The sequence below is a fragment of the Pelodiscus sinensis genome, chromosome 1 (assembly GCF_052426305.1).
Source record: "Pelodiscus sinensis isolate ZL-2025 chromosome 1, ASM5242630v1, whole genome shotgun sequence".
In the NCBI taxonomy this organism is placed as follows: Eukaryota; Metazoa; Chordata; order Testudines; family Trionychidae; genus Pelodiscus; species Pelodiscus sinensis.
The window spans coordinates 186938800-186966225 of record NC_143052.1 but is presented as its reverse complement, the minus strand read 5'-3'; the positions used below and the strand labels follow the sequence as shown (position 1 = coordinate 186966225).

Below are 27426 nucleotides of genomic sequence, written 5' to 3'. Positions count from 1 at the left end.
CTGGCAGAAAGTTCCATAGGTTGTGCGTTATGTGAAGAAATATTTCCGTTAGTTTGTTTTCAATTTGCTGTCTGTTTCATTGGGTGACAGGTCCTTGGTTATGTGAAGGAGAGAACAACACTTCCATATTTACTTTCTCCACATCAATCATGATTTTATACACTTTCCTCAGAACCCTCCTTAGTTGTCTTTTTTTCCAACCTGAAAAGTCCCAGTCTTATTAATCTCTCCTTATGTGGAAACCGTTCCATACTCCTAGTTATTTTTGTTGCCCTTTTTGGAACCTTTTCCAATTCCAATAAATCTTTTTGAGCTGGGACGACTAGATCTGCATGTGGTATTCAAGATGTGGGCGTACCAGGGATTCAGATAGAGGCAATGTGATATTTTCTATTTTATTATCTATCTCTTTCTTAATGATTCCCAAGATTCTGTTAGCCTTTTTGACTGCTGTGGCACGTCGAATGGATGTGTAACTAAATGTAAATTTCGGACCCAGCTCCACAGCTTCATTGAAGTAAACTAAGCTATGCCAATTTACATAATTTGGGGATCAGCCTGGGGTATTTTGTCTATGTGGACCTTTGCTTCATTTCATGGAATTCATTTCATGTGGCACAACTCATAGTTTTAAAGGTTTCCTTTCAGAGCCGTTGCCTTGATCAGTACTGCAGACTTTGGCATTATTGTTCTTAACTGTTACATATTTTAAGTGCAGAGAGGTTTGACCATGATATTTGGCATTATTAACCAATACAAGACTGTTCACGTTGAATTATGGGTATATAAAACAGCAGTAGAATTTTTAATTGGTTGGTTTTTAAGAAAGCAGGTGCTTCCTTTCTGGGTTTAAGTTACTAAATTCATTGGGGCATTTCAACCTCTTGAATTTAAATTCTCTGATCATAAAGAACAAACCCATTTTCTCAGGTCTGGAGGCTGACATTTGCTTACAGAGATTAAGAGGGGAACACTAGGCTCATATTTTCTTGCTGGAATGGAGAGGTCAGGGGGAACTTTCCACACTGATGTGACTTCTTTCACTTAGGTGGAAATTGCTTGGGGGTTATGAGGAGTATATGTTAAAGTCTGCTTAGTTATTTGTCACGGATTTGATAGTACACCATACTTTGTGACGTCTGGTGTCAGGACTTGTGATGCTTTTAAGGCACTTTAGTTGCAAACAGTTTAAATAGAAGAGTAAGGCTTTCCTTTGCTTCTCCCTAGGCAAATTGCTTGTTTTGAATAACAAACAGTTTTAAATAAAAAGTCCTCATCAGACAATTAAGTTCACCCCAAACAATATTATGATATGAAGCTATGACATACAGCTGGAAAGAATGATCACAGTGAAACACATTTTGAGGATTATTTGCATAATGCTTCATATTTGTCATTTCTTCATCAAATCACATGTCTAGTTGCTGACAGCATGTGGGTGATAGTGTATTTGCTTGGCAATAATGATCTTCTGTTGCTTAGTCAAATATTTAGGCTATGTTTGTTTAAGTATGGTCAGATTTGTTAAGTGAGAGCAGTATCGTCTGTTTGTCTGTTGCTAATTTAGAGTCAGTCTAAACCAGTGGCTCTCAAAGTGTGTTCCGTGGCCCATGACAGTCTTGCAGGTTGGCCGTGGCTCAGGGCTTGCCCCCCCACAGTTGGGAGCCTGAGGTGGGATTCTATCTCCGCCTCCCACAAGTGTGGTATGCCAGTGCCAGCTTCCCACAACAGAGGGGAAGGGGGCCAGATCCAGCTTATGGGGGAAGGAAGCAACTCCGCCTAACTGGGAAAATGGCAGCGTAGGAAACCACACACCTGGAGGCTTTCCCTGCTGCTCCCATTGGCTGGAATCATGGCCAATGGGAGCACAGGGGGTGGTGGCTGTGAGTGGCGGGAGGTATGGAACACCTCTGGAGCACCTCTATCTCCCTTATGCAAGATCCCGCATCTCCACCCCGCTCCTGCACCTTCCCTTCCAGACCCCCCACCCTTTGCCAACTTTTGGCAATAATGATGTTATGTTCTTATAGCCAGTATGGGTAAGGAATGGTGTCCCTAGCCTCAGTTTGTCAGAGGGTGGAGATGGATGGCAGGAGAGAGATGGCTTGATCATTACATGTTCGATTTACTCCCTCTGGGACACCTGGCACTGGCCACTGTCGGCAGACAGGATACTGGGCTGGATGGACCTTTGGTCTGACCCAGTATGGCCGTTCTTATGTTCTCTTGCACCCTGTCTTCTGGCCAGACCCCGCACTCCTATCCCCTCCTGCACCCATTTTGTCATCATAGGTGGTTAGCTGGTGGGCTGCAGAAAGGTCTGTATGGAACGGTGTGGGACACAGGCCAAAAAGGTTGAGAACCACTGGTCTAAATCAAATTGGCCCAAAATTTAAATTTTGCTAACCACATACAAACAAAGATGAAGCGTTGGCAAAGATGATGATCAATAGAAATGTTTCAATTAATTAAAACAGTGCCCAGAGAAACAGTTGCTTTAAAACAAATAAACATTCCCTGTGAGTATTTGCAACTCAAGAATAGCAGTTCTGAGAATTTGGAGTGGAACTAACTGTGTTTAAAAAAAAAAAAAGTGTTCAAGCAAAATATAAACAGCAATAAATAATGTAAAACAAGTTTGGATTTAAAAAAAAATCTTTTTTAAATAATCTGGGGTGAGGTTGGTAATTTAGATAAGGAAATGTGTTTAAATTATATGACTAGATCCTCAGCTATTTTAATGTGGCATTGGTCCATTGAAGTCAATTGAACAATGCTGATTAAGCCTAACTGTGGATCTTGCCCTTGAATTTTAAGTTGACCCTTTAGGTTTCCCCCATTTATTTCCAAAAACCAAAACAGGGCAACCAATGTGTCTGCACCTCCCTTATCTTCAAGACACTGTTCTGTTGTGGGCAGTCAACACATGCTTGTTAAGCCTTTTTTTTGTTTTGCATAATGCTTCACTTATTACCAGTCACTCTTCCTTTGTCTTTTTTGTCAGACTTCTTTTTTTGCTTCCTTGTGTTTTGATCTGGCCCATTTATTCATGGTTTTTGTTTCTTTGGTAGGACATGAGTTTCAACACTGTGCAGAAGTGAAATGAGTGGTGCTCTGTTTTAAATGTTAAGACTTGTCATACAGAGTGTTTCAATACATATAATCACATGAGCAGATGCATCTTTTATCTAAGGCAAATATATCCACAAATGTTATAGAATGATGACAGCACTAAACCTGGATAGTCTGTCACTAATCTTTGCAAAGATACAAAGCTGATTTAAAAAAAAGAATTCCCTCTAGGCATCATATAACTTGCAGAACACAGAACAACCCACACTTTTTAAAGCTCCCCATCCTGTGTTCATTATTCTCCACACTTCCTCCATGTGGTCACTTTAAATTGCTGCCAGCTGGCCTATTTATTGTGCATTTGTTTTACTGCTTCTAATTTTTGACTTTTCAGAGAACCAGACAAAATCTGTGGCTTATGCAAATTCACAAGTTTGAAACCAGCCCACTCTTGGAAAGGGAATATACTGTAAGGTAAGGCACAAAGAAACTGGATTCTGCTATTAGTAACATGAATGTGGATGAGAAGTAACCCTATAGAGCCAAGTGTATATACATTGGATCAGAATCTGTGTGTGTGTGTGTGTGTGTGTGTGTGTGTGTGTGTGTGTGTGTATCTGTTTTAATTTCAGTGACACCTGCTTGTTTCAATTTCAGAGATCAGGATGGTGTCTTTCTCTAGGTATTATCAAACTGACATGTCTACTAATCTGCTTCATTAATTTCTTAATAAGTATATAGTAAAGCAAAATGCCACATTTAATAATAAAGACAACAAATAACTGAATAAATATGGAATTGTTGCAGAGAAATAGTATGAGATCTGTGAAATGAAGAGGTTCGTATTTGGCCTAATGCAGAGTATTCAGTAACTTTTTGTCAAGGTCCACATTTCTTGGTCAAGGAGTAGACTACAGAGAATGTAATAATTTGAAAAATGATAATAAGTACATAAAAAGATTTGGGGTCTGTACAAAAGCATCTGATGATTTAGATTTGCCCCCTGGTCAGCCTATTGACTACCTGTGATGAGAAATCCTTTGAGAAGTGTGAACCTAGCTAAAGAATCTGTGTAAGGGTAAACAAAATTGTGAAGTTAGATGATATTTTCAAAGTGTTTCCACGGTACTTGATAAGAGTGTAGTTTGCAGTGGATAATGATATGTTTGTCATGTAGAACATGTTAATGCTGCCAGTGGCAGCAGTCTGAATGATGACCTTGAAACCCAGTATAAAGCTGACATCTGTAGTTATAAATGGGTGCTTTAGGAATTGATTTAAGATACAGAATGACAGTGCTCTTAAAAATAAAAATAAAAGAAAGTAGGAGACTTTTCCCATTTACAGGGTTCTTTTTCTTTTTCTTTTAAATTAACTACTGACTTATGGCTTGATAGTGAGAGGTGCTGAAGCCAATGGGAGCTGCAGATGCTCAGGCCCTATTAGCACTGCCTCCTGAAATTATAAACTTTTTAGTGTGGAAAGTGGGAGATTATGGGTCAGGTTTTCAAAAGTATCTAGGTGACTCAGACAATTTGATCTCATTTTCAAAAGCAACATAGACTCCTACGTCCCACAACCTTTCAATGTGATTTCAGCTTTTCACTTTTGAAAATGTGACCTAGGCTCCTAGGCCACTTAGGTGCTTTCAAAAATTGTATCTGTAATCTCTCCTTGACTTGACACACAGGTGGGTAACACTATCATGTAGCAGGGGAAGTGCTTTAGAGGCCTCCCAACCCTTTACTTCAAACAAGCTTTGTTACATAGAAAGGTAATTTGAATATGAGGTTTGAACAATCTGAAAGTAGAGATGTAAAACAGGTTATTTTACTAATTGAGTAGTTGACTAGCCAAGTAGTTGATAAACATTCTATCGATAGAGAAAGACAAACAGCTTAGTCCTGGCTCACACCAGGACCAAACCCCACTGCAGCTCTGCAGTTTAAACGGCAGTAGAAGCTGGGCAGCCTGCCCCCCCTAACAGGAGCTGCTGCAGCGAAGCAGCCTCTGTCCACAGTGGCTGGCCATCTGGGACCTTCCATGGGGGACAGTAGCAGCACGGGAGAGGGGCCAAGCGGCACCGCCGAGACTAGGGATGTTAACTATCAGTTAATTATTAGTCGATAAGGGGGGATGGTCTCCTGCTGTGGCTCTGCTCTTTAAATGCAGTAAATAATACAGAAGCAGCGGGGGAGAGAAGATAGTGCTCCTGCCAGCATTGGCTCCTGCTTCTCTCCACCCCCTCCTTTGCTGCCTCTGATACAGAGGCAGTAAAGGCAGGGGGGAAATGCAAGTAGTTGACTCGACTACTCTTTTGCACTCCTATCTGAAAGTGCCTTCCCTGCTTGTGGGGTAATACAGTTACCTGCATTTCCTTTTGAGGCTTCTCTCATTCTCTTTCGGGCACTCTAATTGCATTGCTGTGTAGAGCACTCTCCTCGGAGAGGGAAATTCTTTTACAGCTATCCTTTGATACATCAAGTAATCATGAAAATCAGATAAGACCGAGTACACATCATACTGGTAGCACCATCGTGGTCCAGGCAGACCTGGTTTCTGTACCTGCAAAGACTGGTGATCACTGCTCCTCATGCGATCCCATGACAATGCAACCTTCTATCCCAGCATCATGGCAGGACTCTCCATCCGGATCCGGTCACACTTCACCTCAAGGCCTGGCTCCTTTATGGCTTCATGATGCCGAAATGTCCTGGTATGACAGGATAGGACAAATACTAATCAATAGGAAATGAGATTCTACCAGAAAAACCTTTACCTAAAAATGAAAGAGATTATTTACGTGGATATGGGAAAAACATAACATTCTGCCCTCTATCACTTCCCTATCAATTATATTAGAGTGCCTCCTCGAACTGTAGGAATCAGGTCTCTCTTTTAGCTCAATAAAAGTCCACACAGTGGTAAATGCAGTGTTTCATCAACCGATGGATGGAGTCTCTCTCTTTTTTCACATCCCATGACTAATCGTTTCTTTGCAGGCCTACTAAACTCGTTTCCCCTGGTAAGACCACTAATCCCTTTTTGGGATCTCAACCACGCCTTGAAGAGTCTCACAAAGCTGCCTTTTGAACCACCTGCCACATGTTCGTGGCCGCATCTCTCCATGAAAGTAGCCTTTATTGTAGCTATCACTTCCAGCAGAGGGGTTGGCAAGATAGCCATTTGGCCAAGGGCAAATCCCCCTTACACAGTAAGGACAGGGTCACACTTAGACCTCACCCAAAATTCTTCCCTAAAGTTCCCACACCCTTCGGGTATGTCTACACTGCCACCCTAGTTCGAACTAGGGTGGCTAATGTAGGCATTCGAACTTGCAAATGAAGCCCAGGATTTAAATATTTTTTTATACATATTTTTGCAAAGCTTTTTCCATCTCTCCAAAATTTTAAATGTCAAAACATTTTTCTCCTGCTATCTTTGGGGTCCCCATCACCTCTCTTCCTCTTGATGAAAGGGGCAAAAGAAAGGAGCCCAAACTTATTCCCTGGCAGTGGCACTTGCTCACATTTTCCCATCTCAATAGTGTTATGCTATTTCTGACTCTCTTGCCTCTTCAAGAGAAACTTTAGGTGCTCCGCTTCTTAATTTGTATCTTGTGTAGTCAGCAGCATCTCAAGCCTGGCCAGTGTTTGTTCTATAATTTAGACTTGGCAGTTGCTTAAACTGTTTAGGCTTGTAGGAGCATATTTTTCCTCTTTTAACCTGAGTTGTAGATAATTGTATTATGGTGGTGTGTCAGAGTGAGCCTGCATCTCTCTTTCCTACTCTCATTCACTCTTCTCATATCCCAAAAGCTCTCATGATGTCCTGACCCATTCTTGCAGCCAAATTAACTTTGATACTGCTCTTAGTTTGGTCACCCAGAGTGATGATAGACGCACCAGCCTCCTATGTGAGTCTACTGTGGGCCTGATCCTGTGCCATGGAAATCAGTGACAGCCGGTTCAAGTCCTGTATAAGCTCTTGCCCAACCTTAGCACCTGACCTGTGATCTGTCACATAAGCAATATGGTGAGCTGTCTCCAGATTGCCAGGCTGGTTTTCCTGGTGTGTTTCCACATAGTACTTCTATAAGGAACTCCCTCGTTTCAATGGCAATGGGTTTCCTTAGCTACTGATTGCAGGTATGAAGGCTCAGATTGACCCACGGTCTAAGATGTATTTCCTTCAAGTCACCAGATACAGCATTCAGCATAACTAAGCTTACAGTATCGGATTGCTGTTTCAGTGCAAATAATGTAGTTGATTAAATCAAACCCTGTTATTGCACTGCAGTATACTGCTGTGCTCTTTCTGACATTAGAAGAGTACATTACTTGTTTTGGACCTAAAGATATGCCTGTGTAATTCTCTGATATTTCAGTTTCTGTATTTTCATCATCTTTTTAAAAGGGGAAAAACACATATAGAAACTTATATATAGAAGCATCTGTACTTGTGTATCCACTGTACCGATACATCCCTCCCAAAACTTCAACAGTTACAGCAGATGGCATGTCAAGCTTCTGATTGTTTAATTTCAAATTAAATTTAATATTTAAGTTACATACAAAATTATGGGAATTAAAGAAGAAAGAAAACAGATTACACTTAAAATAGAGAGGAGAAGAGAGAAAGGACAGATTTATTTAAAGCAAAGCAATTTAAACCTCTGATTTGAATCATGATTTAAATCAGCAAGAAGACAACCTTGGTTTAAATCAGCGATTTCAATTTTATTTTGCATTTGCACTTTAGTTAGTTTTGTAAAGAAAAGCTGATTCTCACTAGCTGGTAGCTGTTGGATTAAAGTTTAGGGAATAATATTGGTAGTCACAATTTCAGTTTATTTTAAATACTTTTATTTTTAAAAAGAAGTTTATTTAAATCCAAAGGTACAATTTAAATTGAAATCTAATTTTTAGATTTAAAAAAATCCAGTTTTTTTAAATTAAAAATTCAGTTTATTATCCCACCTGGAGGAAAAAAGTGACCAGCAATTTTTAAACATTATGGTATGCAGGGTTAGTTACAGTACTAGTATAAAAAAACTGAGTCTCTGTGTTCATGAGCTTGCGTAAATGGTTAAAATATATGGGAAATCTTAGCAAAAAAGTGTTTTAACTAAGAGGAAATTATGGAAATGTGTTTGCCCTGCATTAAAACAATGAATGTCCATTCAAGCAAAAAATGGATATCAAGTTGCAAAAAAACTGCTGAAAGTTTTCCTCTAGGCTTAATTTTAGATCTTACTAACATGCATGTTGAGTAACTTTATGCATATGTATAGTTCTAATGAGTTCTGAATACACATGTGCTTGTTTGCAGGATTGGGGCTTTAATTTGTGCGTGACCATAGTGAATAATATTTTTTCAACCCACTCAGTCTCTATGGGAGATTTGTCCCTTTTCCAAATGCTGGGTGATTACAATTTTGTGTACAGTTTATTCTTTTAAAATTAGAGAAATGAGAAATTAGAAATGCAAAAAGAAAATGTAACTGCAGAATTTCAGGGTTTATCCCTGCTCTTGTTCTGCTTCTTGTGTGTCCTCATTTAAGTGTTTACCACACATTATGACAGAAAGCCAGCATCAGAATAGCATTTTGCCATCTTGTTTTTCAGCTTTTCTTTCAAAACAGATCAAAAAATAGAATTTAAATGATCTGATTCAGTGGGTTAACTTCCTGTAACCTTGGCATTTTTCTGAGTAAGATGCATTGATGGTATTCAGTGTTCTAAATGTCCCTTGTGCATGAAATACCCTCCCTGCTTATTTCTATCAGGTTATTTAAATCCCTCCTGAAAACTTCCTTTTTCTGAGATGCTGTCAATAGATGAGTCATTGAGATTCACTATCTGATACCTGTGTCTTTATTAAAAGATAAAACAAACCAGCTGTAATGGGTTGCATTACAGGGGTTCCAGTGGGTCTGTCACCCAGTGTGCTGATCATGCCACTGAGCCCGCCAACTTGCCCTGTGGGGCACCCAACCACCCTGTTCTGCTGGGCCAAAAGCTCTGGTCTCCTGCAGCTAAGGCACCAAGTTGGGGTAACATCTCCTCCCACCCCGCCGCAGAGCAACACAGATGCTGAACCAGCTCAGTTCTGGGAGGGCTCAGCTATAAAGCCATTGACAGCACCTCAGGAACACATCTTAATAATGTAGTATTTTATGTTGCATTTACTGTTTAAAATCAGCACAGGTTTATCATTAAAATTTTGGTTTGCATATTAGGCTAGATCTCTCCCCCTTTGCGATAAAATCCAAGGAAGGGTAGTGTCTTGCAGACTTGCTTTCTTATTCCCTTGGGAGGGAGCAATTGGGCTGCCTCATTGTGGAGTTAACCTTATGCCCACTCTCCCTAAACCTTGTAGATGCTTCAGGATGCGTGGGTGTTGAGGCCATCCAAGGGGAGGTCCTGGGTATCTAGCCTTTCTCTGTTTTCTTGGAGGCTCTGATCTGGTCTCTGGTTTTTCTATGAGATCCTTGGCACAGAGGAGTCTTCATGGGAATGGGCATATTTAGATTTAGACTGTAATCTCTGGTGGGCATGGTAGGAGAAATGGAGAACCATAATGGCTGTTCTCTTCACTGCTCAGTTTTTGACCCTTCAAGTCTCAGCTCCCTTCCCCCGTATGGATCTTCAGACAGATGAAGAGTCCTCTGTTCTCTGTTGCATTACCTGTGTGAGTAGTATTTTCTTTAAAGGAGGCCACATGAGGAAAGACAAATGGAATTGTAGAACAGAATTTTTTATACAATACTGGGGGCTGTGTTCCCTGCTCACTGTGCTCGCCAACCTCCCTCACGGAGGGCAGGCAACCTCAACTCTCCCACTGGCTATCAGGGAGGGCTGGGCTGCAGCTGCACCAGCCTCGGTCCCTTCTCCTCCCCTCCAACTTGGGCCCCTCCTCTCCCCCATCCTGCCAGCCTGGGCCCCTTCTCCCTCCCATGCCACACCAGCCCAGGCCCCCCTTCTCCCTCCTTCCCCTGCTGTGCCATCCTGGGCTCCTTCTCTCTCCCTCCCCACCCCCACAGCGCCAGCCTAGACCCCTTCTTCCTCCTCCTCCTCCCCGTGAGCCAGGGTCTCTTCTCCCTCCCCCCAACTCCAAACCCTGTCCCTCAGGCGCGGCACATGCCAGGCCCAACTCTAATCCCAGTGGCTGAGGAGGTACAAGGGTGCTTGCCCACCCTACGTGTGGCACAGTGAGATGCAGGTAGTTCCATGTGCACACGGCGCTTTGTGGTACTGCAGCCTGCTGAAGTGGGGAAAGCAGCCACTGTCCTGACCTTTCCTCCCGCCCCCACATGCTCATTGCCCCAGCCCTGCCCGCATAGCCCAGGGCTGCCCGTCCGCCTGCCTGCTGGGAGTGGAAGGGAAGGAGCAGACAGGTTGGTGCAGCAGCTTCCCCAGGTGGTTATGGGGTGCTCTGGAAGCCATGGTAAGTGCAGCCGCTGGGGAGGGGTTGAGTCTCCTCCATGGCAGCTGGACTCCAGGCGATCGGGCACTGTCTCCGGCTCCCCAAAAGCCTGGCAGCAGGGGAGCCATCAAGAGCCTGCTGCTGGCACATAAGCCCAGCTGGGCGCCCCACTTCTAGCACCTGTCCCTGGACTGCTGTCGGGAGCACTGTACCCTCCTGCCTCCAACCCCTGGGCTGTCACCGTTGCAATGTGGGGTCTGCCGGCTACTGTGCCATGTTTCTTGGCATTGAAAGCCCTGTGGGGTGGGGGAGGAGGAAGGGGCATAGGGCTTGGTTTAAAATAGCAATTCCAAGTGGTGAGAGGAAGCATTGAGGTCGTGCTTGAGCTGACAAAGAGGGTAAGGGGAGGATCTCTTTTTTTTTTTTTTTTTTTTTTTTCCAGATCTGCTACTGAATCTTTAATTTTTACCTGGGCAGACAACAAAACCTGGCAGAAGGCTCTGCTTAATGTCTTCAAATGCAAACCCCCATGCATGACATGCAATTATTCTGTACTCAATGTGCTAATGTAATAATACGAGCCTAGCAACATCTGGTGTGTAATTCCAGGGACTTTGTCTTAATCTGCCATTTATTTTGGAAATAAATTAGTGGCAAATGGCACCAGCCAAGCCATCTCTGTTTTCCATGTGCATGGGAGCTCAGCCTGTAAGTCAAAGCACAACACGCACCCCCCCTTTTTTTTAAAGGGGTAGAGGGGATGTTCTTCCATTGTAGCATGGGGTTATGATATGGAAAAGTTTGAGAGTCACTGTATTAAAGGATTTTAGGAGATGAACACTTCAGTGCTAGTCATTTGAAGACTCTGTCTGTGTTTTGTGCTTATCTTTGTATTATAACCTGTTAAAAGAGTTACCTGGCCTTGCTCGGATCCTTAATTAATGTTTCTTTTACTTCATTTCATTCAGGGATTAAAGTAGGGCTTGGGATGAGGGATTCAGTCTGCAGGCTGCCCCAGGGGGAGAGGACTACCCCAGTCCTCACGCAGCAGCTTTGCACCAGGTGATAAGCACCTGTCCATGGTGCCACTGTAGTTCCAGCAGGTACAGCCAGGAGAGAGATGCATGTCTCTAAACGACATCTGAGTGGGGGGGAGGCTCAGAGCTGGGGTGCCCGCACCCAGCCTCTTTCATCTGCCTAGTGAGTCTGTCTCTTTTATGTATGGTCTTATGAGAAGCAATCCCATTCCAGGCAAATCCCATTGTCGTTGCACAATCAAGCCCCGACCTTGCTTTAAGTTATGATAAGAGGAAGCTGCATACTGAATATGGTGGTTCTAGCTCTTAGCGTTTGAGGAGTTCTTATACAGACAGACTCACACATAGACAGACTCTCTCAAATATAAAGAAGATACACAGAAATTATGTTAAAAACATTACAGTTGTAAAATCAAGCACTCAAAAGTTGGAAAATGCCAATATTAATTATAAATGCCAATTATATATTGTGGCTATATGAGAGAGTGTTTAATTACATGATGATATACTATTTTCCAGAGGATACCTGCTACATTCACTGCACAGAATGGATAAGTTTTATCCTCGAGGTTCAATTGTGGCCTTAGGCCTTGTTTACTACACGCTGTATAAACCTTTCTGTGAAGACAGAATGATTAATTTAATTGTGGTTTTTTCTGTGATACTCATCAGTAGTATCTGTGCTTCTCAAACATTAATTTAATTATTTGCAATGCACCTATCAGTATTGTTATTCCCATTTTATAGACAGGGAACTGAGGCACCAAAAATTGAAGTCAGCAATTTACAAACCAATGTTGAATGTTCAGTTTGATATGCCTAGGACCTGTGTGATGGGGTGGCTGCCCCTCACTGGCAGAAAAGGGGCAAAAAGCAGCCATAGAGTGAACTATGCCAGAGGAAGCCAATTAGAAAAGGGCTGAGAGGAGTAGCCAATCATGGTCTGGGAGGCTCGTAAAAGAAGGGCTACAGAGCAAAGTTCTGTAGCTGACTGGAACTTGAGGGGAGAAGACCAGGCTCCTAGCAGAAGAAAGGAGCCCCAATACCTGGGACAATTCAGTGTTGCAGGCAGGGACCTCAGGAGTTAGTGAGCACTCCTGGTGAGTTAAAAGGGTCTGCAGGTAGGGTTGACAGATGGTTTAACAAAAAATACCGAAAACTTGCCTGACCCCCTGCCAAAAAAAAAACAAAAAACCCACCGGAAAAAAATTGTCGAGGAACAAAAAAGGGGGAGGCCAAAGTTGTTAAGCAAACAAAAAAAGGGGGGGGGGAGCCAAAGTTGTTAAGCAAAAGTTGCACCACTCCGTCCAATTTGGGACTACACACTAACCACTAATATACCCACCCCTCCCCCTGAGCCAGGCCCCCTGCAGCATCCCCCATCCCAATGCACTCACCCCTGCCTCAGAGCCAGGCCTCTTTGGTGCCCCCCCATCCCAATGCACTCACTGCTGCCTCAGAGCCAGGCCCCCCAACATCCCCCCATCCCAGTGCACTCCTCCCTCCCCCTGAGGCAGGCATCCCCAGCATTGGGAGCCCCCACTCCAGTCAAATCTTCCCTCTGCTCCCCGCAGACCCAGGCACGGAGGAACAATCTGAATTTTAAAGTGGCTGCTCCTGCTGTCTGGCCTGGCTGCCTCAGCTCGCATTGTATAGAGGGAGGCATCACGTGGCCAGCTCCCAGTCTCTGCTGGTCACGTGGACCAGAGCAGCATGCGCTCTGCTCCCACTCCAGCCCAGCACCTCCCTAGCGTGGCACGTGGCAAGTGTCTCCTCCTGCCCCCCTTCGCTACGCCTCTGCCGCACTCCTCACTCCCTCACCAGACACAGCAGGGGAGAATTGTCTCTGCCAAGCTTCTGTCCCAGGGAAACAGGAAATACCGGACATTACACATGTCCGGTATTTCCTGATTTTTTTTTTTTAACCGAACGGAGCCCACAAATACTGGACTGTCCTGGTGAAAACCAGACACCTGGCAACCCTACCTGCAGGCTGAGACCATAAAGCAGTGTTGGGCTTGTATCTCATGGTGGCCTTGTATCTCAGTGGGCCACAAGATTGTCATAACGAAGACAGTCTCCACGTGTAGGGTTGTTTTGCTAACTTTGCTTGCATATCTAGTATTTGCAGCGTGTGCTGATTGAACCGTAGCAGCGCTTTGATTGGATGCAGAGGGAGTGCATGGCTCTCATAGTCAATGTTGTATACAATCAGCATGCACCTCACTTCACATGCCCTTGTATTACGTGGGTGTCACTTCAGCAGTATCAGCAGGAAAAAAATGACACGGATGGAAACCACTAGAATCTGGCCGCCCTCTGTGTGGGCAACAGTAAGCAAACTGTCTCACAGGTCACTCATAGAACCCCAAGGGCCCATGGGCAGCCCGCAGGGCCACAGGTTGACCACCACTGTCCTAAAATAAGGGCAGAGAAGGGTATTGGAGTCTCATGGGAAGCGGCCCCAGGGCAAAGGCCTTTAATTGCTAATGAAGTAGTGGCCGGACAGAGATTGTGGGTCCCTCAGAAAGGGAGAACACAGAGTGTGGCACAGCCAGAGGACACTGTAGTCCTGGGAATGGTGGGTCCTGGAACGAAAGTGAGGCTATGTCTGCACTACCAGGTTATTTCAAAATAACACCAGAAATTCAAAATAAGCTTACTCCTTTTCACGAGCAGGAGTTATTTCAAAATAATGAGCTAGTTGCTTTGAAATAACAGGCATGGTAGTGTGGACGCCAGGGTACACATGCCCTGGCAGTGGTGCAGCACTACCACAGGAGGAAGCCTTGGTGAGCTGACAGCCAGCAGAGGGTGCTAGAGTGGTGAGTCCCACTCTGTCACACACTGAAACCTATGGGGTCCCAGTGCCACTCATTTAGCTCAGTCATCATGATGACAAGTGAGTGGGACTGCCACCCAATGAGCCAGGTCACAACTCCATTCACACAAATTTGGTTGTCAGGAGCTCAAGGCCAAACTTGAGTGGTGCTGTAACCCTGGAGATTACAAAGCTCAGAGCCGGGAGCCAAGCCCAGCCAGTCCCGCAGCACAGCAGCTGCAGGAGCCACCACCCTGCAGTGAGTGCCTGGCAGGATCTGTCTGAAATTACCTCAGGGCTTTCACCCCCAGACTATTTACTAGGTCATGACTGGCCATAAACATTTACAAATGGGTCCTCTTGAGGCCCAAAAAGTTGAGAATCACTGATCTGTAGGATTATAACTGAGTTATAAACCTCCCTCTGATATTTTATGACTTTGTGAAAGTCACTTAACCTTCCTTTAACCATCTATAAAATTAAGATAATTCTTATGAGTTGAGCAGGTTAATTTGTTAGTAATTTTGTTAATTACTTTGGTGACAAATAGTGTTACATAAATTATTGCAATGACTACTCATTATGATGCTTCATTTTCCTTCTGTAAAGATTGTACTAATACAAGGACAGTTCAGTTCATATTATTCATGCTAGTGACATTGGAGTTAGATACACAGGATTTGGCCCATAAATAATCTCTTTCTTCCTTTGTTTTCTCCTGCTTATGTTTTCAGTTAAAATGACTATTGGATACAAAGTTTTACAGTGGTGACTCTAACTTTCCCTAATTCACTCGCTTTCACTCTTGGCAGCTTCCCCTAAAACTAAATGATGTGAGGGGCGAATCTTCTGCCTACGATATAATGTGACTATTTGTTCTTTTATTACTGAAACTCCTTGGTGTTACTCAGGTAAAAATCTTTTGAGTACTTCCTTTGCTGTTCAGGGGGTTCAAATAACACCCGTTGCATGGGACAGTTTGAAAATCTGTAAGTGCTGCTTTTCAAAAGGTGTCAGGGCTGCTCATTTGTGCATTTATAAAAAGACCCCGGTACTGCTTTTTTTTGTTTTTGTTTTTGTTTTTTCTCACTGTTGCAAATCAGGAGAAACTCCATTTGGTTTGGTGGAGTTGCTCAGGTTAAAAAATCTCTGTAAATGAAAGGCCCCATATATGTTCTGGGTCCAGATTAAAAGGATACTTTAATAAACATTTTCATAGAGAGCATTTAATAAAGTGTGAAATCTCAGGAGCAGGAATATTGTGTCATATTTTAGAAATTAAGCATTTGAAGCTGAGTGGAATTTAGGAGTTTGCCTAAAACAACATAAAGTGAAAATTAAGCTAACTGATGATGAGCCGTTGTTTGGATATTCTCAGTAGGAGCCAGATGCAAAGTCAATAGACTTGTTACTGATTTCAGGCTCCGTGAAAATCGATTATTCAGAGTCTCTCTCCTGTTCTTTTTTTCCTTTGTGTATCTGTTTTCCTCCCACATCATGCTGTTCTGCTTCATGCTGGTTTATAGCACCTTCTCGTTGGCTTGAAATGCTGTGAAATTTAACAGTGCCAGTATTCTTTCCCGTTTAAAATAAATAAGGCTTGGAAACTGTTAGATCTAAGATGCTGGTTTTATTTCGGTTTGGGCCTTAGGGCTTGAACCTGTTAGAAGACCTGAGTCCCATTGTTTAACACATTGATGCCTGGAGAGCCTGAGGTTGTAATTCCTATTTTTAGTGTTAAAAAATCTCGACAGTTAATGTGAACCCTGCAGTATTTGTCACCTGACAGTACCTTCACCAATGATGTTCCTCTGATTTTCACTATGATTAGAACCATTGGTAGAAGTTTGAAATAAGGATAACTTAAAATATATCCTAAGAATGATAGCAGTTTTTTGACTGTTTCAGAGAAGGTTGGGAGAGAGATTTAAATTCCCTGGATAAAATGCTCTTTGGTGATTTGCAAACAGAAGTTAGAAACCCTATTTTTAAAGCTGTCGCTTGCTCTGCACGCATCATTGCCCACATAACACATAGTAGTTTATTGTGGTGTTGCTGCTGTTTGTGGGTTGCTGTTGGTGAGTCAATCCATCTATAGTTCTTATGCAATGTAGCTGGCCACAATGATAACAAGCTTCCCCATTTGCTAGGCCACATGATTGGAACATCTGTATATGTCCACTAGATACGTGCATCCGGAAGGTTTATATTATTGTGAAGATGTTGCCAAAGTCTAGAAACTCAAATTGGCAGAGTATGTGAGAGAGATTAGCTATTGTGGATGTTTCTTAAGAGCTTGGTAACTAAAGGGGCTACACAGGAAAACTCTCAGTCCAGCAAGCCCTTATGCACTTTTAAATTTTGCACATGTGAATAATCTAATTGATGGCAATGGGACTGCTTCAGTGTAAAGTTAAAAATGTGCTGAGCATTGGCAGGAGCGAGGCTTTAGTTTTTCATAGCTCATAATCACAAATGCAACAAATATAAGACAGCAGGGGCAAAATAAAGCACAGATTTTAAAAGTAATTTTATTTACCCCACTGCTCGTTCATGTATTTGTCTTGTTTGTTTGATAGGAGAATATCAATTAAACAGGGAAGCATGCCAGCTCCGTACCCAGCCACCACTCCTCAAACCTAATCCGTTACCTTTCAGCTGTTCTTTGCAGTGCAATGGTAAACATTGGGTGTCAGGTTAGTGTATATGTGCTAACCTCTTGAGAAAAATCCAGTGGATCATGAGCTTATTTCTGTAGAAACAAAATGGAACTGTATGTGTCTGTTCAATATATGATTTTTAAAGGTTTTTTCCTAATCCCAAATAAAAATATCAGTCTGAGATATTTAGTCTCACATTCAGTGGTTCTTGATGTCTGTATAGCCGTGGTCACCAACCCGTCGATTGCGATCGACTGGTCGATCGGGAACCCCTGACCAGTTGATCATGAGGTAGTGCTGGCTTCCTGCGGGGTGGATGGAAGTCCAGCAGCTGTGCACCACTTCTGGAGTTTGAGGAAGTGTGCAGGTTGCTCCCCCTCCCCCAAACATCTGGCGCAGTACCACAAAGCAGGTCTGTGGCACGCCGGGGACTCTCTGCGCGGGGGGGAGGTAGGAGTCCCCAGAGGAGGCGCGCGCCAGGGTTTTCCTTCTCCGCGTGGGAGGGGAGAGAGAGTGATAGAAGTCCTGTGAGGGGGAAGGAATCCCCAGAGGAGGCGTGCGCTGGGGTTTCCTTCCTCTGCGTGAGCGAGAGGTTAGAAGTCCAGAGAAGAGGTGCACGACCAGACTTCCCTCCTATGGGGGGGAGGAGTCCCCGGAGGAGGCTCATGCTGGGGACTCCCTGTCTCCTGCAGCAGAACCCACTGGCACTTTTTCCCCTGACCCCCACTGGCACCCTGTCTCCTGCCCCAGCACTCACTAGCACCCTTCCCTAGTACCATGTCCTCTGCTCCCACCACTACAGTTGGGGCCACATTAGTGAGGTTGGATGGGGGGGGGGAGGTTGGAGGTTGTGTGGCCCCAACTGACTTTTCTGTGGGTCAGTGACCCCTGACTCAAAACAGGTTCCCTGCCCTTCTCATAAATAAAGACAACGCTGAAACATTTTGTGTTTGACATAATATTTTATTTAAAAATGAAGCCTGGCCAACAAACCCCCAATTGGAGCCAAGCCCCCATCTGGCCACAGCATTATAACACTCCTGTACCGCCCCCCCCCCCCTTGGATCCTAGGTCTGAGCCTATCATACACTGGAACCCCCAGTCCTGAGCCTCTCACATCCCCAAACTCCTGCAGCCCCTCATCCTCAGTCTTCTGCCACAACACTCCTGCACCAACTACACACTGCCCATCTTACTCCCTGCCCTGAGCCCCTCTCATACTCCAACTCAAACTCCTGCACCCTAACATCCACAAGCATGTGGCTTGCTCAGTATCCCGACCCCAACACTCCCCATCCTGGAGCCCTCTCCCCAAGCCAGCACCCCCTTCTCCATTTCCTCCTTCATCCAAATTCCCGCCCAGACCTTGCACCTCTCACCGCTTCCCACAGCCAAATCCCTCATTCCCACCCCAGAGTCCACACATCATGTCTCAACCCAGTGAGGGCATAGCTAGACTGCAGGGCTGTGTCTACACTGGGCCACTTCCTTTTCCGGAAAAGCAATTACGATCTACTGTAAAATTGTCAGTGTTTTTCCGGAAAAACTATGCTGCTCCCGTTTGGGCAAAAGTCCTTTTCCGGAAAAACTGTTCCGGAAAAGGGCCAGTGTAAACAGCACAGTAGTCTTTTCCGCAAAAAATCCCCGATCACGAAAATGACGATCGGGGCTTTTTTCCGGAAAAGCGCGTCTACATTGGCCACGGACACTTTTCCGGAAAAAGTGCTTTTCCAGAAAAGCATCCTGCCAATGTAGACGTGCTTTTTCCGGAAATACTTATAATGGAAAACTGTTCCGTTTTAAGCATTTCCAGAAAAGGGTGCCAGTGTAGACGTAGCCCAGGAGTTTTTCCAGGATTCCAGAGAGATCCTGGAAAAACTCTTCTGTATCTAGGAATGTGTTTGTTCTTCCTCTTTTTTTAGGGGAACAGCAAAGATGGGCTTTCGGTAACTCCTGTACACCTCATTCCATGAGGAATAAGGGGGCTTCCAAAAGAAGGGGTTTTTCTGACATTTGGCCCAGTCTAGACAATTGAAAAAAAAAAAGCGGACGTGTACCCTGATATAAGGGTTGGGGATAGCATGTGATGGAGAGGAGGCGAACAGAGGGTGGGGCTTCAAGGAGGGGGTGGGGTTTTGGGGGAAGGATGGGGCAGTAGATATTGGCTTGTTCTGACATTCTTGGATGTAAAAAGGTTGGAGACCACTGCTGTATGGAATCTTTAGAGGGGTAGCCAAGTTAGTCTGTAACAGGAAAAACTTAAACAATAAATAGTCTGGTAGCACTTTAAAGACTAACAAAACATGTAGATGGTATCATGAGCTTTCGTGGGCACAGCCCACTTCTTCAGATGACCAGAGTGGTGTTAGTACTCTTCCTCTCCAAGTGCAAACTAATTGTTCTTACCAGCCTCTTTTACTATCTAAACTTTAAGGTGCTAATAGACTATCTGTTTTTTTTTCAGGAAAAAAAACAACAAATGGTCTGCTAGCAACATTTGTTGTGTTTTTTTTCTATCAGATTAACTCGGGTGCCCCCTGAAGCTGTTGTTTTTCAATTTTTTCTGTTTCAGACTGGCTCAGCTTTCCCTTTGAAACTTATCTACCCACTGCCTCTTTTCTCAACTCCCCCCCCCCCCCCCTTAATTTTTTTTCTTCTCCCCTCTCCTCCTTCCCCCATTTATTCTTGGTTCTGGACATCTAACACTCCAATCATCTGAAGAAGTGAGCTGTACCCATGAAAGCTCATGATCCCATCTACATGTTTTGTTAGTCTTTAAAGTGCTACCAGTCTATTTAGAGCTTTTAATGTCTTTTCTAAAAAACAAACAAACAAACAACTTTTTGGATTGTCCAGAGCTGTTTTCAATTTTTGTGGCCAATAGAAAGGTGAAAGAGTGCTGCGCTGAACTTTTAAATGTCACTTCTCTTCTGGGAAGTGATTCTAAAAGTGGCATCACGGAGTTCCAGCAGTACTTTCTTCCTGAAATCTAGATCAAATATGTCTAGTTTACAAGTTAAGAGGATTCTTAAGAAATAAAAGACGACTTGCCCTGAAAACTCAGCCTATGTTCTGAGAGCTAAGCTGATTCTTTCCTTCTTTCAGATCTTCACTGAGCACAAGGCTGATTCAGGCCAAACTATACTCACACCCCCGAGCAGTGGGTTTGCCTTCAGTGATGTCCTACATGACATCGCTACCACCTTGCTAGAGAAGAGTAAGTTTGCATAGGTGTTACTCAGGAGGATGGATACCTGAAGGAAATGGCTTACCAGGTATAAGTGACGGCATAATTTGGCCTATAGCACCTTATTAGTGAGCCATAATATACATGGATGTAGGGAATTTCTAGTTGCATCACTAGCTTTTGCTAAGGAAATTAAATAGAAAAATGAGGAATTTTTTTTTAGGTTTTTTTTTTTAAATAAATAAAGAGAATAAGAAAGGATGAGTTTGAGTCACTTTGAAGTTGTGAGGGGAAAGGGGGGGCAAAGAAATCTTCAATCTAGGTATGGCCCCAAATTAAATGAGTACTTTGCCTTGATTTTCAATGTAACGCAGATGATATGGAACATATGCATGAAGGCAAGTAGGACTGATGGAAATGAGTATCTGGAAATGGAAATTATCACATCTGAGGTGGAAGACACACTTTACAACTTAATTCCCTGAATGTGTGTATGTGTGTGTGTGTATATATAATTTCCATTCTGGAATACAGAAAGAACTAGCACATGGGGTGCTGCTTTGATAGCAGAGGCTTTTGATAAATCTGTCTTTGAGGGTAGAACTGTCTGACTGGAGAACAGTCAGCATTGGACTTGTATTTAAGAAAGGGGAAAAAGGTGATCTTGGGCAAGTCTAACCTCAATATTATGCAAGGCTTTAGAACAAATTTGTGAAGAAGAAAACAATTAAATTCACAGAGGTAATTGGCAAAGGGGATGTAATGTAGCACAACATGGGCTTACCAAAGGTATCATGCCAAACTAACTTGAATTCCTTCTTTGAGAAAATACTTGATTTGATATATAAGGGAAGTGCAGTAGATCTAATTATTGGACTTCAGTAAAGCATTTGACATGGTACCACATGGGAAATTTTTAGATAAATTAGGGAAGAGGAGGATTAGCATTATAAAATGGATAAGGAATTGGCTAAACGGGAGAAGGCATCAGGTTATGCTGAAAGGCAAATTATCGTACCTGAGGGGAACTACTAGTGGAGTTCCCCAAGGATAGGTCTTAGGACCAGTCTCAATCAATATTTGTATTAATGACATTGACACAAGAAACAGGAGTGTGCTTATGAAACAGGCTGATGATACAAATTTGGGGAGCATTGTCAATACAGTGAAAGATCTGAATATTATACAGGAAGATTTGGATGCCCTTGAAGGCTGGAGTGACATAAATGGGCTGAAATTCATTAGTACAAAGTACAGACTCATGCACCTAAGGTCTAATAAGAATTTCTGCTACAGGCTGAGTTCTCATCAGTTGTAAGTGATAGGGGAAGAAAAAGACTGAGGTGTGTGGGCTTATCACAGGATGACTGAGCTACTAGTATGACACATCTGTGAAAAAAGCAACTATGGAAAAAAATAGGATGGATGAAGCTAGACAATTCCATTAGTGACAGAGAAATATTAATATCCATTGTACAAGGTGCTGGTAGACCTCATTTGGAATAATACTGTGTATAATTCTGTTTAGCCATGTTCAAGAAAAATGAATGTAATTTGGAAGGGCCTCTTTTTTTAACCCTTCCTTAGAAGCATCCAGGATAGCCATGGCTGGAAATGAGTCATTGGATGTGGTGGACCAAGCTCTGAGGTGGCACTGAGCATTCTCTCTCTCTCAGGTGCTTGGCTGAGTCGTGTTCTGTCACATGCGCAGTGTCTAACTGATTGCCGTATATGGGATCAGAAAGGAATTTCCTCCTCGGTCAGATTGGCAGTCACCTCTTAAGTTTTTTTTGCTCTCTTCTGAGGACTGTGGGTGTGGGTCACTGGCTATATTTCACTTAATAATTTCTGTACCATTGCAGGGACCTCAAACACTGATGCACTTTGGTCTCTCCTATTCTCTGCCTGTGACACATAATGGTTTAGTCTTCTGTGGGCTGTAGTGCTTTATTCTCATTCTATTATTGGTGTTAGTATGGAGGGACTTGGCAACGTTCCATTTAGGGATTTTTTTTCCATTCATGTGTGGAATAAATTTTATGTCAAACAAGGCCTGTGTGAATGTGCACCACCAGTAGAAACAAAAGCCTATCTGAGGGTGCTCTTCTAATCAGCTGGGTGGCATTTGGTGCTCTCCTGTGTGGTCACACAAGTGCCCAGCTTAAAGGGAACACTGGTGCCTGGTGGTATTGGTGACATGATATACTGAAAGTTGGACTAGATGAGCTGATGGTCCCTTCTGACCTTAAACTCTGTGCCTCACTGGATGTGTCTGCATAGCAACTATCTATATTTCATGCCAGCTGATATGGGCTCTGGCAGTGGGCCTGTTTCCTTGCTATGTAGGTCTCTGGGCTTGGGTTGGCATCTGAGCTCTAGGATCCTGCAAGGTGAGCCTGGCAGTTTACACAGCAGTGAAACAGCCCTATAGCCCAAGTCCCACGATCCTGAGGCAGCTAGAATGAGCCCCATGTGTACATTCCTTCTGAGATTTCTTGAATATATTTGATCTTTCTGATCAATGCTGAAACTGAAGTGCTGAATCATAAAGCTTACTATAGTCATCTTGCTACACCAATTTCAGCTAATAGCAAATGTCTTTGACATTACTGGCATTGAATTCTGTCCTAAAAGATGCATAACTAGAAGCCAAACCTGTGTAGATAAAAACTGCAAAAGGCCATCATAATAGAAATTGTGTTTTCTGTTCCTTCCTCTTTTTTCCCCCTTGTCTGAACACCATTTTAAAGCAGATCCAGGGAAGATACTAATGGTTCAGACTGCATGAGTAAGTGCGTTAATACTTCCTTTGCTCACTGCAATCAGAGAATTCTCCAAATCATGCACTTATGAATGTAGAAAGTGACAAAATTACACAGCATTCTCCTAGGATAACCCCATGAGAAATCCTAACCACTTAGCCTCTGCTTTGTAAACTAAACCATGGGGAAATTTAGTCTCTTGAACTGGTTGAAAAGGCAGGAGGTAATTGATATGAGGTTGATAATTAGCATATTGTTGGGAGGAGGCTTAGTTGTGTTTCAGTTATTGAGCAACAGGTGTTCCTAAGTAAATTGATTTTCTCTTCCCCCCATCCATGTGGAAATGTACAGCCTATTTAGTGCTATAAAGTGACGTTTAATACCCTTTATATCTTAACTCAATATACAAAGAAGAGATTGAATCGATCCCAAAGGAGTCTTTGTACTCCCCGCCACAATATTAGTCAAACTGATTTCATTTTAACAATGAGTTAAATCATTCATTCCACACATCCTGTCTCAGAAAAATTCTCCAAATCTTTTGGCCCAGAACAATCTCAAACCAAGATCTATTTATATAGTGCAGTCAAGAAGATAGGAGGATTAGCATTGCCTGAAGGCACTGGAGATTGATTGGTATGTGCATCAGATGGAAACTGATTCTGTCACCAGAGTAGCAATAAGATGGTATAGTGGGGCAGCTGCCCCACTCTGGCCAGAAGGGGTTAAGATGGGCTGGAGGGAGCCTGCACAGAGCACTGGCCAATCATGGAAGAGCTTAGAATGAGCCAATGAATGGGCAGCTTGCTGGGGCAGCCCTCTATATAAGGAGCTGCTCAGCAGAGCAGAGGGCAGTTGGATCCTGACCAGAGATGGTGCAGGACTGGTTCTCAGGGCAGCACCTTAGTGAAAACAGTGCTGAGAAGGCTAGAGACAGAGGCTCCAGCCTGATACTTGCCAAACTGCAGGCCTTGGTACAAGGGCCAAGGAGGGTACAGAGGTTACGGGGAAGTGGCCCAGGTTACAGGAGGCAGGTGCGGGGAGAGAAGGAGGCAGGGTAAGGCTGCCACCAGAGAGTCCTTGTGCCTTGACACAGAGTAGTGGGTGGGCCTGGGTTCCCCCTTCCCGCTTATACCATAACTTGTCACCAGAGAAATCAGCAAATACAGAATGTGGTTTGCCCCTGGGGCAAGGGGCTACAGTTGGCCACAGTGACTGAGGAGGTATGAGGGGGGTATGAAACGGAGGAGTGGGCACTACTGGAGAGCAGTGACCTGAAGAGGGCACGCTGGCCCTGTGAGTGAATGAAATGATTCAGAGAGAGCATGTGGAGCATCAATGAGGAAGACACTGTCCATAAGGGGACACCCTGCTGAAGACAGAGTTAATTCCCAGTGTGACCAGCAGGAGGCACTGTAGTGGTGAGTCATGTGACCCTGTTACAAATGCACACCTGAAGTCAAGCAAAAATGAGACCATTTTTTGAAAACAACATGGCAAAGAGCTGTAGAAGTGGATCTGTAAAACCTGGGGCACAACTGAGGAACAATTGAAAGAAACAGACAGGTGGGGAGAAGCTTTGTATCTGCCCTAAACTCCAGAGGCATAATGGCAACATGATGCTAACGATGATAATTTAGGCAAGCTAATTAGCAGGGGTTTAGGGTAAGTGAATCCTCGGTTCAGTTTTGGCTTGTCTCTATGTGGAGACCATCATGGCCATTTTCACAGATGGGGAAATTATTGGCAGGGGCAGATGACCGTTTTGCGGGGCCCCGGGCAGCATAATTCCGCGGGGCCCCCCCTTTGCCATGGCGCATGTGCAGTGACGCCATGCGCATGCGCGGCGGCGCCACGGCGTATGCGTGGGGCTTTCTGAAGCGCGGGGCCTGGGGCGGCCGCCCTGTACGCCCTGCCCTATATCCACCCCTGATTATTGGTACAGTAATTTGTTCCTCAGCCTGTCATGGACAAAGCCATGTTGGGAGATTGTCCTTCTAGCTTTCTGAAGGTAAATCCACTTGTTAGAAGCCCTAAGTACATCTGGGTTTTTGGAAAAGCATGCCAAACTCCTCTCAGGATCTTTGCAAATTGTTAGTGTATAATGACAATTTTGAGGGGCATTGTTCCATAAACGGTATTTTGTTCATGTTGGACCAAAGGAATTAAAAGGAGACTCTTCCCTTGCCCCCCTTGACAGGTATTTAAGAGGCTGCATAAGAGGATTGATATTCTTGGTATCTTTTTATCAAATTTTAATATTTTTGTGAACAACACACGAGTTTTTTTTCTCTACACTTATGATCTAGATTCTGTGACGGTGAACAGACACCAAAGCCATTGAGAAAAGGAAGAGCTAACCAACAAAGGAGTGAGGATTAGAGGAGAACATGTTTTATACTGCATTGATTTTCTGGTAGAAGTAGTAGTATAGGCTGCCTCTGACTTGCAACACGATCGGTTCCAGGGATACCGTCGCATGTCGGGAGTGTCATAACTCGAGCCCTCATTTACAACAGGCGTTGTATGCTGTTGTAAATGCGGGGCTGAGGACGTAAGTTGGGGGATTTCAGCCCCTTCCGCACATGAGTTTAACTCCAAAATGTTCTCAGTGGAAGCTACCAGATGCTGAGCTATTTTAAAAATATGTCCATTAGAGAGGTGCCCAAGGTCACAGACAAAGTCAGTGGCAGAGAGGGGAACCAAACACAGATCATCTGATTACCTGCCCTGCAATTTAGCTACAAGACCATTTTTCCTCTCAACACCTTGCAAATACACGGCAGTGCAGGGAGATACACCTCAAGCTTGAAAAATGTAGCACATATCACCTATGTCCAAGTACTTATGTGGCAAAGAAAGTAAAAGTTTATGTGCTTGCTCACATGTGTCATAACATACCCATATCGAGGCGTGTATCAAAGTGCCTCAACGTAGCTGGTTGACAATAGTATGATCCAGAGCCTGGAAAAGCCTGTTCTCTGAAAGGAGGCGGACAAGAACTGGCAAGCCATGGTTTTGTCTAGAAGGGCTAACTTCAAGGGTGTTGCCAGTCAGCTTTTATGAACTCTCCCCAGCTGGTATGCGTCACATTCTCTTGGAACACAGTGGTCAGATTGTAACATGTCATCCATATAAATCACCTACCCTACTCAGATTAACTGAAGGCAGAACTGTGCATTGTGTCGCAAAAATCTTAGGGAAGAGGTAGGCTAGTGACAGTCAGGCCTAAGATTCATGATGACCAAGAAAAAAGATTTTGTATTTCTCCTCATAAGTCACAATTGGGCTTGGCTTTTGCCAAATATGATTACGTTCTGAATCAGCATACATGTATCTAAGTTATATGATTGCATCTGGGGCTTTTCCAGTTTTCCCTCTTCAGATGCCTGGCTTTTCTTTATTATTTGCTGCTTTTGATTTAATATCATAGGTCACCGTAGAAAGGTTAAATCACGGCTTTCCTCTCCACTCATTTAAACTTAACCAAAGGTCAAATTGACATATGACTTACATTGTATTTTTTTGTTGTTTGAAGCTTTCTGAAAAAGGCAGTTCTAAGGGAGCTTCCAATCATTAATATTTTTATAGGAATCTTGGGTAAGCCGAGGATTTAATCACTTAGCTAACAGTAGGCCAGCAGGATAAGATGTCGCAAATTGTTGTGACAGAATGCAAATTAACAGAGTGCTTCCAGTGATAAGGTGTGTCTTGTTTAATCTTGAAAACCACTGACGATAAAGGTTAAACAATCGCTTTCAATCTGTTGTCCTCAGTGAAAATGTTTCTGCTTTAGGAGTAATATGTAATTGGTGTGTTTGTGTAAACATTTGGTGTTTGCATTTTGGACATTAGTAAGTAAAACCCCAAAGTGACACACAGTTCTGGATTCATTGGCTTAATCTGGGTTTAGCATCTGAATACGCACACGCTTCCTACAATCCTAGGAGGGCGCAAATGTTAGCTGTGTGCTGGTGAACCCAAACCCAGGTAAGAACTGTCCCGTCGTCTTCTGAATCACTCTCAACTTGCCAAACCTGCTCATTTACTAGGAGTGTATTAGTTACATTAATTACAAATTCTGTAGGAATTGGTCAATCTAGCTCATGCCTTCTTCTCATTCTTCCTCTAATTTGTGTCCAGTGATGGATCCAATGATATTGTCTGTTAGTCTTGCTCATTTTCTGTTTTTCACTTGAGCTGATTCTAGAGCATACCTTTGTTTTTCTTTCCCAATGGATTAGAAAGGGTGTCTTCTATACTGGGCCATGATTTTGTGGTTCATTCCTCCTGCTAAAACGGGACATCAAATCCTAACCATTGAAAAGATTGAATCAGCATGGAAGCCTGGTGACATCTGAGAGAGGGTAGGATAACTAACACATTAAAATATATTAAATTTCATATACATCCAATCTCTGAATTTGCCCCCAAATGACCATTTATAGATTTACTGAAT

At 43.5% G+C, this 27426-nt stretch overlaps 1 protein-coding gene across 7 annotated transcripts in view; it reads left to right on the top strand.

The window, feature by feature from the left end:
• TIAM1 (TIAM Rac1 associated GEF 1) overlaps positions 1 to 27426 on the top strand; it is a 294242-nt gene that overhangs the window by 90054 nt on the left and 176762 nt on the right. For all 7 annotated transcript variants that reach the window (XR_016347939.1, XM_089773622.1, XM_075910641.2 and 4 more), the window contains one exon: positions 3467 to 3546. The gene's annotated coding sequence lies outside the window, so the exon portion shown is untranslated. The remainder of the gene's footprint in view (positions 1 to 3466; positions 3547 to 27426) is intronic.